We start from the raw sequence: 14,475 nt of genomic DNA, 5'->3' as shown, positions 1-14,475 counted from the left end.
ACTGTGGTACATGTCCATTTCCACCAAGCCTTTAATGTCATAAAGACATTTAAACAGATTAGACACAGAACAGCTGTTATTTTCAGCAAAATATATGAGATTGTCATTGGCATGGAAATTATAAGTTGTGTTTTGAATAATATGACCTAGAAATGTTTTTTTCTTTAAGATAAGAAGCAAACCACTTCAGCACAGGTCCAGTCGTTTATGAATAGATCATTGAGTCATTCATTCATTCATTCAAAATGCTGAATCATTTAGTAACACTCTGTTGCTGTGAGAAGCGTTATGGTTCTGCTGGATCTATTTTTGCTGCTGAAATAAAACAAAAACAGTCAATATTGCGTGTAAAATGTAAGTGATTTAATGTTAATTTATTTTTTATGGAACTGTCATATGAAATCAGTGTAATTTTCAGTCGTGATGTATTCAGGAAAACAGCAAACTTGGTTGTGTGATGTTGTTTAACTGTATCATATGTTATAAATATAAAAACTTCACATTTTGAATGTTTACCGCAGTTTCTCTCTGTGCGCGGCACTCATTTGTTTCGGTTTCTCCTCGAGAGGCTGCATGAGCGTGAAGAGCGCAACCATGTTACCGTCAGTTCATAATATATTATATATCATTATCCACTATCGATCGCCACTTACACTAAATTAATGCAGAATCATTCTTGCATTTTGGTGATTTGCTGTTTATTTTTTGTTATTGCCGTTTTAATCCGCTTGTCCAATCGGCCATGTAAAATTCTCTTTACCTTGCCGTTACGGCCCTAACCCGCTCGTTAAACCAGTATCATCAAATCTTGGATAAAGATCGCACACATGAGTAAATCACACACACACAGGATAACGTTTTAAGACGCCATGTACGCCTTCTTTTACTTACTAACTTACACACTTAACACATACAACTCACAAATACTTAACAAATCCTACGAACAGTTAACGGAAACACAAACAAAAATATATTACAAAACAGTAAACTGGTAGGGTAGCTCAGAATATAACAGAGAACGCCTGCCTACGCCTATTCTCAGAAGCAGTTCTCTTTACTGGCTTCTGTCAAACAAACACAAGTGAATCTTTTCGGGCCTCTGCTTATCTCGCTACACTAAATAAATCATCAAAAAGTTATCTAGTGAAGCAATCCACTACCAGTCACTGAAAACAGGAATATTGTCCAATAAATATAAGAATAATTACAATCAAAATACACATTGAAACTAATCATGAAAAATGCTCCAAAGTGGCGAAGAAAGAGCGGCCGCCATGGTGACAATGGGCCACGAGACCAGAGAAGAGGAGAGACCGCCATGATGCTGAAAAACACCCCTTTATCTGATATACCTGATGACGTCATGCTGTCCTACAGGTTGGGGAATCCCCTCAACGCCACCTAGGGACTCAAATGAAGAACACAAATACACGTAACACTTGCCCTTTCAAAAAAATCCACTTGTCCCGGACAAGCGGAGCCCTGACACAGAATTCCTCTGCATATCTATGACTAAGTACAGTATCCTGCTTTGGGATTAGGCTGCCTGTGTTGGATTTCCCTACTAAAATGGGGATTAAGTAAGTATTGGAGCATCGAGTTCTGGGGTTTTTCCCTAGCACTTGTTGTGGGTGGCTATTAGGGAAGGAGGTCATTGTATAAGTCTCATAGGTTGTGCCCAGAGAAGTGTTGATGCTCAACTGCAGTAGGCATTCCTTCAGCTTGGTATAGTTTGATGTTCCCAAAGCATCATTGGACACATTGTGGTGTTTCAACTAAAGAGTAAATGCGATTATCTGAGAAAGGAAACGTTGCGTCGCATTGCCTTGCTTCAGGTACGCTTGCGTGTCACCTTCAGACAATGAAGCGGATTACATCTTATGCAGGCGCCCTTTTAAACGCGCTCCATGTGACATTATGTTATTGCCAACAGCCAATCAAGATGTGTCCCATAGCATCATTAGACACAGTGTTTTGTTCCTTTTCATAGGAAACATGGGTTACAGACGTAACCCCAGAAAGTTTTGAATGGCAACACACATGAATATTGAAGTCACTCAGAATCAGAAGTCTTATCAGCATGACACCAGAGAAAATACTTAAAGGGTTAGTTCACCCAAAAATAAAAATTCTGTCATTAATTACTTCGGAACACAAATAATTTAGTTGAAATCCGATGGCTCAGACAGGCCTTTATTGACACCAATGTCATTTCGTCTCTCAAGACCCATAAAGGCACTAAAGACGTCATTACAAAGCCCATCTCACTACAGTGGGAGTAAAATTCAACATCATTTTATGAAGCGATGAGAATAATTGTGCGCACAAAAAAAACTAAAACTAAATAACGACTTATATAGTGATGGCCGATTTCAAAACACAGCTTTCTGAAGCCTTGGAGCATTATGAATCAGTGTATCGAATCAACAGTTCGGATCGCCAAAGTCACGTGATTTCTGCAGGTTTGACACGCGAATCATGAATTGATACGCGAATCATTAAGCTCCGAAGCTTCAGGAAGCGGTGTTTTGAAATCAGCCATCACTATATAATTCGTTATTTATTTATTTTTTGCACACAAAAACTATTCTTGTCGCTTCATAAAAAGATTGTAGAGCCACTGTAGTGAGATGGGCTTTGTAACGACAAACATGCCAGGAACTAGAATTCCACTGCCTTAATTTCCTGTTATTATGACAATTTCCTTTAGTTACTACAACTTAATGTTTTTAAAAAGCCAATTAATTAAGCTGAAATTCAACTTTAGATACAGACAATATAAATTTATAGTGTTCAGCATTATTATGTTAACAGAACGCTCAATAATGTTTGACACAATGAATTATATTTTTTTTAAACTTGCAACCATGATTGAAACTGATTATTAAAAGTTATAAATTGAAAGAAGATTCTACTGTTGCATTTTGGTGATTAAACCAAACATTCTCATTACAAATTACAATAATCTTATCATTGAAAACAATTATGTGAACTACAAATATGCGCAACCGAAAACAGCATTAGATCAGGGTTTGAAAGAATGACTGTTACAATGTGATCAGTTTAGAGTTGTTACCAGGAAAATATGTACCTTACATGTACCTTAATAAAAATGCACCATAACATATTTAATAAACAAGTTATTACTTGTCACTGGCATTAGTGCAGTCACTCGTATAGAGTCATTGTATTGTTTGCCTTCACGCATCTACTCTTCAGCACAATGGTAACCACAAAAATGCAACATTAGAAAAACTCTTTTAAATGTCAAACATAATGGCATTAAACACTAACAGGTTTTTTCTTTCACTAAAAACAAATACATTAACACTTATTTTCAAAATTTATTCTCCTCATCCAGTCATATGAAAAGCATGCCAGGAACTAGAATTCCACTGCCTTCATTTCTTGTTATTATGACAATTTCCTTTAGTTACTACAACTTAATGTTTTTAAAAAGCCAATTAATTAAGCTGAAATTCAACTTTAGATACAGACAATATAAATTTATAGTGTTCAGCATTATTATGTAAACAGAACGCTCAATAATGTTTGACACTTAAAATATTTAATTAAAACAATTAATTATTTTATTTTTTAACTTGCAACCATGATTGAAAAATTGAATTAACCTTGCCATAGTGAAATAATAAAGAGTTCAGTACATGGACATCACATACTGTGAGTGTCAAACACCATTGCCTCCTACTTCATATGTAAATCTTGTGCATGAAAAACACCACGGAAAAATAAGTGATTCTCAACATAAGGCCAACCGTGACGCAATCGCTGGGATCATTAATATGTACGCCCCCAACATTTACATCTGTCCGAACATGAGCATTGTCAGGCGGAACTGACGGAGCTAATCATCGGGACTGCAGGTAAAGACACTCGAGGATAGCAAAAGTGGCAGTTCTAAGGCTGTGTAGGAGACGTAAAGACTTTTCTACCCTTCCCACAGATAAAAAATGTCAACAGTCATGGTTGATGTTTATTAAAATCAGACACCACAACTATTTAATTAAAAATCATTCGTTTGCTCGGCCCATTTCAAGCAAGCTTCACTCAGCGTCTTAAACTGAAGAAAGTGGCAAGTACAACTGTATGTCTGCAAGCAGTAAGTAGCGATTTATTCACCAATTGACTGTTTAAACAATTTCTGATTAAATTAAAAGTTTCTTAGAGAGACAGCTAGATAACGCAAGATGCTAGTACAGTAACAATAGGACACTCCAAGTACCATGTATAACCAAAACACCAGATAGTATACTGGTTTTGGTTGATGTTGGAGGAAAGACAAGCGTTCGTGCTTGCAGTTGCCAGATTTCAGTAATTTAAATCCCCCAATCAGAGCTTATCTGTAAAAAGAACAAATATACTATCATCCGGTGTTTTACTTAAACATTTGCAGTCTCTCTCGCGTGCGGATGATCTGAAAACACCAATAAACAAGTAAGCTGCATTTTATCAATCTCCATTTGAGATGTTCGGCTTAAAGTGTCAATTATTCGGTCTGTGTTCTGTCAGGACGGTCAGGACTCACGAGCCGCTTCAATAAACTGCTGAGTGCTGTGAGCTGCTGAAATAAGCCAATCAGAGCAGAGCTCAACATTAATATTCATGACCCTTCCAAATAAGGCAAAAACAGAGCATTACATCCTAGGGACAATTTATAGGGTTGTAAATGGACCTGTAAAACTGTATCTGGACACATTTTTGCCCTTAAATAAGCCACATACCCTCTATGTAGATATCAGAGAACAATTTAACATATTGATTCAACTCATTCTAGGCCACCTTTGAGTTGTGGTAAGAGGTCTTCTGAATAACTTTTTAGAATGCATGGGGATTTTTAATGACAGGACCACGATTTAACGTCTCATCTGAAAAAAGGTGCTTGTTACAGTATTCCAACCTAGTTTTTCCAAAGAGGTCTCAATCCAGGTACTGACAGGGCTCAACCCCACTTAGCTTCAGTGGGCTTTTTCAAGTGAGCATCAGATGATAAATGTAGTAGGGCAAGTGAGCATGTCTATATCCAATCTCGTTTAATACTGATACATTAAATAAAAAGCCTATATTTTATCATCTACAGTGTAAATCATTTAAATGTGGCTGAAGTGTCCGAACACATTTGGGTGGAAGTTTTTGCATGCAAGTCAGTCTATGAGAGAGGAAAAAGTAGCCACAATGTGATATATGAACAAACGAATGCAGCTTAAACTATGTACACACTCTAATCTTCAGACCGGATGTGTAATGACTGATTGTAGTGCAGTGTGTACCTGCGGTCGTCATGTGTTTGCTGATGACCAATGGAAACAGACTTTAGCTCTTATCTTGTGTATGTGTAAAGAAGATAGTGTAGCCTATGGAAGTGACTTTGAAGAACAAGTAAAATTAATTTACAAAATTATTAATCATTGTTGTTTTATATAAGCATGCAAGACTTTTGAAGGAACCTCAGAGTGAGAAAACTGATAGTGATGAGATTGTTGTTCTTGTTTATTCTTTATTTCATGAATATAGTTTTCAACAGTGGTTTCAAATGATATAATAATACTTAATATTTATATTATAATAACTATAATTAAACATAAAAATTATAATAATTAGCCTTTCCACTGCACACAACATTTGAACACGACTCAGAATTGACCCTTCACTGAGCCACGCCAGAAAACCACCACAGGCCAATCTTGGCTTAGCAACCATAACTAGGCACAGAAGGTCTGTCAAGCTTTCGAGTGAGGGAAACATGCCGAAGTGTTGTGCGCAAATCTGATACCCGTATCCTAAAAGTTTGGACGTGGGTGGAACGTTTTCCCTTGCCCAAACCTAAAACCCAAGGGAAGTAATGCCAGGGCGTGGATCAAACAGTGTGTGAAGCCCCATTCAACTAAATGTCCACAGGAATAACAAAAACACCTACGTTTGCTCCAACAAACTGGAAAAAACATGAGGCTTTTGATTATGATGCAAACTATTACATACAGTATAGACTATAACAATATTGTCTTGTAGTTTTATTTATTTATTTATTAGTTTTTCATTGTAATTTATTTAGACTCTTTTTTTGCAAATAAATAACATTAATAAAACATGTTTGAGAGAGTGACTTTCTGTTAAAGCTGTATTTCAGTAACTGTTTTTTTTATTTTATGCATGGATCAGCTCCTTTAGACCCACAGCGTGTGAGTGCAGTAAAAATATAAGTGAGATAATGTTATCATTGCAAAGTGGTCAGGCTAATGTCTTGTGTAATGTCAAGACTTATGGATAAACGGTTTGATTTATAATTATTAGATTATTTTCTAATTTCTTACCCTGCTGTGCATGAACATGTAGGAGGCGGCTTCTGCTTACGCTACCTATAGGCTTTAACATCAAATTTGATTAAATTATTGGTGGCTTATGTCATGGTCATGGATACATCCCTCAAATGCATACTGCAGTTCTTTTTGTCTTGCTCTCTTAGATATTTCACCTGTTCAGCAAAAATTACAAAATTCTCCTTGGGAATGTCTGACATACTGCAATAGAAGTGTCAGGCGGGAAAACTTGTCAGGCATAGCAAAACTAAGGAGGGCGCAGCTTAGCGAAGGGTCAATTCGCCCCCTAGTGGCAGTAACTTTCATTATGTTCGTGTGGCAACATTAACTGACTGTCTTGGAAATCTTCCCTGTTAGGCGCATTTCTTGCATTAAATGGTTATACCCAAACTAGTGACTTGCAATGTTTCTTTTGGCATCTCCAGTAAAGAAATGTAAAAGCAAGAGCTTTATCCTCTGATCACCAAGGTGGAACAAATAAATGTTAGCTAACAATAAACAGCTATGCATATAGGACAATTAACTGTGCCAGACAATATAAAAAATATATATAAATATTAAAGTTGCTGTCCGAAACTTTTTTTTGCGCTCAAGATTTACAAAAATTATATAATGAGAATGTACTATATTAATCCATTTTCCAAACCATGTTTTTGTCTTACCCTGAATCATTATCGTACACTTATAATAAGTGTTTATATTGGGACTATTTTAGGCCAGTCTGGTAGGAACCGCTGCAGAGGAGCGCAGTCCCTGCGTGACTCCCCAATAGACATAAACAAAAAGAAGCAGCTCCGGCTGCAATGTTCTTCCGCAAAACACATGCAGTTCTGTTTATTAAAGGGTCAGTTCACCCAAAAATTTAATTTCTCTCATTAATGACTCACCCTAATGTTGTTCCACAAAAACTACAAAAACTATGACTTTATTTAGCATTGTCTTCTCTTCCGCGTTTGTTTTCAAACCTCAAATAAAGATTCAAACGGTAATGAATCAGTGGATTGATTCATGATTCGGATCATGTGTCAAACTACTGAAATTACGTGACATTGGCGATCCGAATCATGAATCAATCCGCTGATTCATTACCGTTTTAATTTTTATTTGAGGTTTGAAAACAAATGCGGAAGATAAGACAATGCTGAATAAAGTCGTAGTTTTTGTTATTTTTGGACCAAAATGTATTTTTGATGCTTCAAGAGATTCTAATTAACTAACTGATGTCACATATGGACTACTTTGATGATGTTTTTATTCCCTTTCTGAACATATAGTGTGCATACACTTGGATAAGCTCTTGGACTAATTATAAAATATCTTACACTGTGTTCCGAAGTTGTACGGAGGTCTTACGGGAGTGGAACGACATTAGGGTAAGTTATTAATGACATAAATTTCATTTATGGGTGAACTAACCCTTTAAAGGTGCACTATGTAGTATTTTTGCAGTAAAATATCCAAAAACCACTAGGCCAGTGTTATATATTTTGTTCAGTTGAGTACTTACAATATCCCACATGTTTCCAACTATTTGTAAATTGTGAGAAAATTGCTATTTTAACCAAGGACCTGGGACGTTTCAGCATAGCGTTTGAGCGAGTCGCCTGTCAATTGCGTCAATCTGCGTTACCCTCGGTTTTATTCTGCAGAAGCGCTTTTCTCTTAGGCCATCCTTAAAAATATTTTGGTTTGCAGTAACAGTAAAAAAAAAAAAAAAAAAAAAAGGTCGGTAGGTAGGTCTATATATTTTTTTTTCTTAAAATTTTAATACAAAAAAAAGAACATTTTTGGTGATGGTGATTACGTAGGTATGAATTTAAACAAATTGGCATATCGTGACATCACTGACTGGGTCTTCAAGCCGTGCCTTCGGGCGCATAGGCTAATTGCAGGCTATATAGACCACAAACAAATTGAAATATTTGTCAAAAACATGTTTATTGCATAAATTTCAGGTGCATTCTTTAAGAAAAGGGTCCAACCAGCAGCTAGCTGTCATTGACTCAAAGCTGTCAACCCTCCCTTTTTTTCTGGGTTTCTCACGTATTTTAGCTCTTTTCCCGCTGTCTTCCCGTTTTAGTATTTTCCCGTGATATATTTCTTATTTTTACGCTCGATTGTGTTAACTCAGAACACGCAACTATCTGTGTCTCTGAAGTGGCTTGCACTTCTTGCCAGACCAATGCATCTGGTGATATAGACTAGTGCATTTGAATATTAAAAAGCAAAAAGTTGTTTTTATGAATTCAATTAATTAAGTAGCTATAACCAACTCTTTACTGGTAAATATTACAGTAAACAAACATCGCAGACAATGGCATTTTTTTTCAGACGTTATTTTATTTTTGTAATATTATGTATTGTCTTTCAGTTTTTTTGAAGAGACACTGCCCCTCTTTCCTCCTTCTTGGCCTACATTTAGAATAATAGCTTTGATTAACGTTAATGATGAAAAAGGTTTAAAAATCGTGATTGTTTGGATTGTTTTTCCTGCCTTTGAGCCAGAGCCGTTCACTAAATCAGTGTTTTCCAACCTTTTTTCAGTCATGGCACCCTTTGAAAATGTTCTAATTTTGTGGCCCCCCCATACATACGTTATGCTAGGGGTGTAGCAGTACAGATTGCTAACGGTTCGGTTTGTATCATGGTTTTAGGTTCACGGTTTCAGTACGGTTTGGTATTTGCCATGCTCAGGGACAGAAAGAACTACTGTCAAATAAAAATAAAGAAAATAAGAACAAAAAGTTAAATACAAGCCGCAGCACAAATAAATACTATTGAGCAAAGATACTAATAAAATAAACAATGCTTTTAAGGTTTTCCAGGTAGGTCTAATTAGTAGGTCATTAGTTTTTATATAGAGAAATTGAATAAATTAATCAAATGTAAAATAACTGCACATTTAACTGTTTAGATTAAAAATGTTTCCTTATTAAACTTACAAAAGCTATTCAATCAAGAGCAGTGAGTGAGTCCTTATCTTTTGTTTGACAGACAGCAGTAAAGGCTACTGCCCCTTTAAGACCTAATACAGAGATATGCATCGTCTTTCTCAACTGTATAAAGTTCTCTTAAGGCATATACAGACTGTCTGATGGATACTCATCAAGATCGACATGTTGACATATTTTTGTGTGAGTTTGTCCGTTCAAACGCAAGACTTGAAAGAACTCAATATTTGCGCGCTGTGAGACGTGCGCGCGCTGCGCACAGAGACAGATCTTCTCTCACCGCAGAGGGTTCTTCTCATTCGCGTCTTCTGGCGAATATACTGAGTGATGATGGCGAAAATGACTGGCCATACGGCAGCACTCGCATGCATTGAACAGTTTACAAAGATAGACCGTTCACCGTTTTGCCCACGTTTTTCTTTTATTATCGCTGTTGTAGTGCACGTGTATCCATCGACAGACATAAAGCATTATTTTTCAAGTTACAACCAGTGCCGCCGCTCCCACCACGCGCAGTTGAGCAAAACACGCTACCCATAGCAAAGCGTTACGACAACGACTGACAGAGACAAGATAAACGGCTTTTCCGCCATTTGTTACTGTTTTGTACACGTTGTTATATTAATTATAATTCAAATTCTGTTTTATTCGCCACAATATAGTAATGATAAATGTTGAGAGGGGCACTTTTGATTAATTTTCAAAAAGGGCAGGGGCTCAAAGCCCTCCCCTCTGCAGTGCACTTGCCTGGTGTGTGTAACGTGTCCATGGTCCTGACTCTTGTCACAATGCGGCGAAATCTCCGACAGGGCTTTAACAGTCTAACGTTACAGTGAATGAGAGTATGAGCCGAGCCGAACGCACGTGCAGGCCATAGTGTGACATCCGTTAACCTAGTGTAAACACAGATGACGTCACGGGTTTTTCTATAGACGGTTTCATCGAACGCACGCGCGTTGCTACGGTTACGCGCCTGGCCCGAAGTTAACTTCCGGTCTGTGTCTGTTTGTATGGCGCACTACTCAGTAGAAATACATTTTGGCGTACTATTCTTGGTTAACATGATATAAATATTAAAAATCAAACAGAGAGTACATGACAAGTTTCCCAACATTAATCTTATATTATGAAACAAAGAAACATGTTATGCTGACGCATTGCATAATTGAAAGGCGAGTGCGCACGCATTTATATAGGCTACTGTGAACCCACCGGTAAAATGATGTTCGTTCAAATCCAGCTCAGACATGACATAAATCTGTAGCTTACTATACTTGTTGTAGCCATTAAACAATGTTTTTTTTCTTCATATTTATGTTTAAATATTATAATATTATTTTTAGATTTCATCTGATTATGATATAAGTGCAAAGATGCGAGTGGGTCAGAAATGATTTTGGTGGTTATATTTAGTTTAATATTAAGTTTTGTTTTGTAAAAAGCCTTTCTTTCGTTTTGTACAAATTGTCTCTTAATTTTAATAAATGTTTCTTCTGTTAATTGCATGTATTTAATTAATAAGAAATAAATAAGTAGACTAGGTCGCGGAAGCCATCGCTTTCATCATGAACTGAAGCGCGTCTCAAATAAACTGAAACTCAGCAGGCTTGCCTCAGACATGAGGAATATGTAGCCTAATATGTGTAGAAACGAAAAGATTTAAATAAGCACATGGTGCAATGTTCAGAACTCACGGTAAACAACCAGCTGGATACAGATGATCACGGCGATGGGCATGAGCGGGATGTTAAAGTTTAAGGGATTTTTTTTTTTTTTTTTACCTTCTACTGAATATGATCGGGTGCAAGCACATTTTAAACAGGTAGCACTTATTCACACACGTAATTTTGTGAATAAGTAATTTTGTCGTTTTCTCTAATGATTTCAAAAACATCTTGTATTGCTTACCTGCTTGTAGTTATCAGTATTATATTCTATTATATGATTTTGTCATTTCACACTGTGGCCAATTTAAATGTTACCAACTAAATGAGACATACTGAGTTTATAATTAAATTTATTAATTGCGTTTAATTATTGCATCTAAAGATTTTTCACGTGAATAAAGGCAAATAGATTTGCACACTTTGCTTAATCACTGGTCTAGTCTGTTAAACTTGTCAGAAGTTCTCGTTTCTAATCTGCCCTCGTGGTCTATTTTTTCTCTCATCAAAACCGAATACCATCAGTGGTTGTACATCAAGAGCAGGAACAGTTTTTGTGCGTTTTGTTTCGCGATCTGACCGGAACAGAAAGTCTCTGCAACGGCGTTAAGCGTTAGATTAAAGCGCTCGTCTGTGTGAAGACTGCATGAGCCGCGTTTGCTGCATTGAACTGCATTGTTTGTATTAGTTAGGTTAATCCGTGAAGCAAGATATTTTAAAAAAAGTGGTAGGGACATGTCCCACCAGTCCCACCCGCAAATTACGCCTATGAGTTAAAAAAATTGGTTGATTGACGCCAATCGGACGTTCATGTTTTTTTTCCGTCTATTTGAAAGTTCGGCTAATAAACATGTTGCATATACGGCCTGATTATGTCATTTTTGTTTAAAGTTACATAAACTGCTTTCAGGAGTTTTTGACCGGCATATCATCAAAATGTCCGGAAAACGAAACCTCTGCCGGTCACTTTTCTAGCGGAAACTCTGGGATCAACGTGACGGTGAGTAATGAATGACAGGATTTTCGGTTTTGGGTGACCTACCCTTTAAGTGGGGCGTTTTCCCACTCTATATTAAAGACATAAATGGGAGATTATTTATAATAAACATACTGAAACAAAAAAAATCTATACATTAAGATAATGGTGCACAATCAAAATTAAAGATGCTAACGCATAAGAAAGATAACGCATCCTCTGGTGTTATTGATGTCTACCGGAAGTTAAGTTTGGGCCACAAAAGCGCGCATGCGCAGTAGCGTTTGTTTATGTTGTTACCGTTGAAACCGTCTATAAACGAAAGAACGTAGCCTTCGTTTGTATGGCCCAGGCAATTAATACATTTATAATACTTACTAAAATATAATTCATATTATTTTATTACTGTTGTATTAGTTGTTTGAAGAGTAAAAAAAGAAATTGGTCGGTCTTAAAGCCAATTTACAACCGGCAAGTCGGTCGGACTAAAAGGAAAAAAAAATAAAAAATTGAGTCGGCCCTAAATTGACAGGGTCGGTCGGATTACGGCAAACAAGAATATTTTTAAGGATGGCCTTAGCAGTGTGAACATGTCACAGCAGCGCCGAGCGAATAATAATTTTAAACACACTTAAATGTATCTAATATGATAAAAAAAAAGAGCTGCTTTACCTTAATCGTGACCGGAAAAAGCGGAAGTGCACGCGCCCGGCGACTGTGTCCCGTCCCGTCATAATAAAAGTCCTGGTACTCGCGAGCCGTACAATGAGAGACGTACATGCGTGAGAGATCCACTTCCGACGCTTTCCGCGCTTGCGCAGACTAAAGCCAGAACGCGCAAATGTCACAACAGGACGTAGTGGTGTACAAGAGGTAAAAACGATATAAATACTGTTCGTTTTCTCACACAAACCGCTCGTTTCGTGTCTTAGGCCATCAGTGTGGCCATACGATGGGGGATTGTTTAATTTGGACTTCTCTGTGTGCTCTTTGAGGTGGTGACCATAGACCTGCATTATGCGAGGCACAGACAAGAACGGTTTGACATAAAATGATCAAAATTGAAACTACTGGGGAAACAAATACTCCTACATCTCGGATGCCCATGAGGTAAGCTAAAACATATCAAAATTTAATTTCAAAGTGAACTATCCCTTTAAGTGCAAATGTGCAATAATAAATCAATACCAACTACATTTCCAAATATCCGTAAAATAAAATGTTTAACAATTTCTCTTGCCTTATGTGCCGTTTTTTTCTCCTCAATTTCCCTCACATAAGCAAGGACTAATGCCACTTTCATGAGCTATCGGAAGTTTTCTACTTTCCACTTCAGAAGACGTGATTATGAGCTTGCCGTGTTCAGGTGCTTTGTTGACGGAAAGAATGGAGGACGCCAGGTTCATATTGTGTGAAAATTTTAATTTACCACTATAACATTAACCACGTCATTTCCCGGTCCCAGAATATCATAGAATCACTGGAAAACACAAGCAGCACAACACGAAAGCATATTGTTTATAATCACATTCACAAGGCATGTAGACAAGATATAGCCTAGGCTAGATCAGCTTGCTCACTATTCTGGAATGATGGATGGTCATCTAAGTTACTGGATTTTCGATGTGTTTAAAATACACAGTATATGCTTCAAATGATTATTATTTGTGTAAATATGTACTACTTTAACGACAAGACAATGAAAATGTTGCGGGAAAAAACTAATAACTTTTAATTGTTTACGGTCTATATGGTTCATGTGCAATTTTTTTACCTCGGGAACACGTAACAGTTATTTGCGATAATTCCTGCATTACAGTCTATGATACGTTAGTATGAAGTTCAAGATTTTCTTTAAGCGTGTCAGGCCGGAATCTATGAATGCAATGTCTGTAGTTGAATATAATGGGTATTTATGTCAGTGACTGTCAGCAGTGTCAGGGTTTGTCATTTACAACAAAGTAAGCTAGCATTGTAATAAAACAATTAGCCTAAACGATAGCCTACCGTTTACAGTGGCTACATAGAAAAAACGTTTACGAGATTAAAAATTACCTGATGCGCATCATTTGTTCTTCACAGTAGGACAAGCCTTGCTGTATTTTCGTGATCCGACCAAAGACGTCGTAATTATTTTGCTGTCTATGGTCGTAATGTCGTAAACACAACACATCTCCCATGACGTCTCCGGTCCAACGTACGACACGACGCTCACGTAATATTCATTGCGTAGCCTACATTTTCGCGCGGTACGTCAGTAAAACATGATAAAACAAGTTACTATCGTTATGTATCATTATAGATGTATATATCACAAATAAATGTAATAAAATATTGGTGTTTTGTTACACAAAAATTACACAACTACTAGTGTAGTCAAATTACACTTAGTTTCGCGAGATAAACTCGACTGGTTGTTCCCTGTAAATTACTGTAGCCTACATTTAACTTGTTTAGTTTAAAACGACAGTTTTTTTAAACGACTTTACTAAGTTTAAAATTTAAAATGTGAATACTGTAAAAGTCAGTCCCATCAGATTCATTGTTTA

This window comes from Pseudorasbora parva, chromosome 10, assembly GCF_024679245.1.
Source record: "Pseudorasbora parva isolate DD20220531a chromosome 10, ASM2467924v1, whole genome shotgun sequence".
In the NCBI taxonomy this organism is placed as follows: domain Eukaryota; kingdom Metazoa; phylum Chordata; class Actinopteri; order Cypriniformes; family Gobionidae; genus Pseudorasbora; species Pseudorasbora parva.
Note: the sequence above shows the minus strand (reverse complement) of the source record.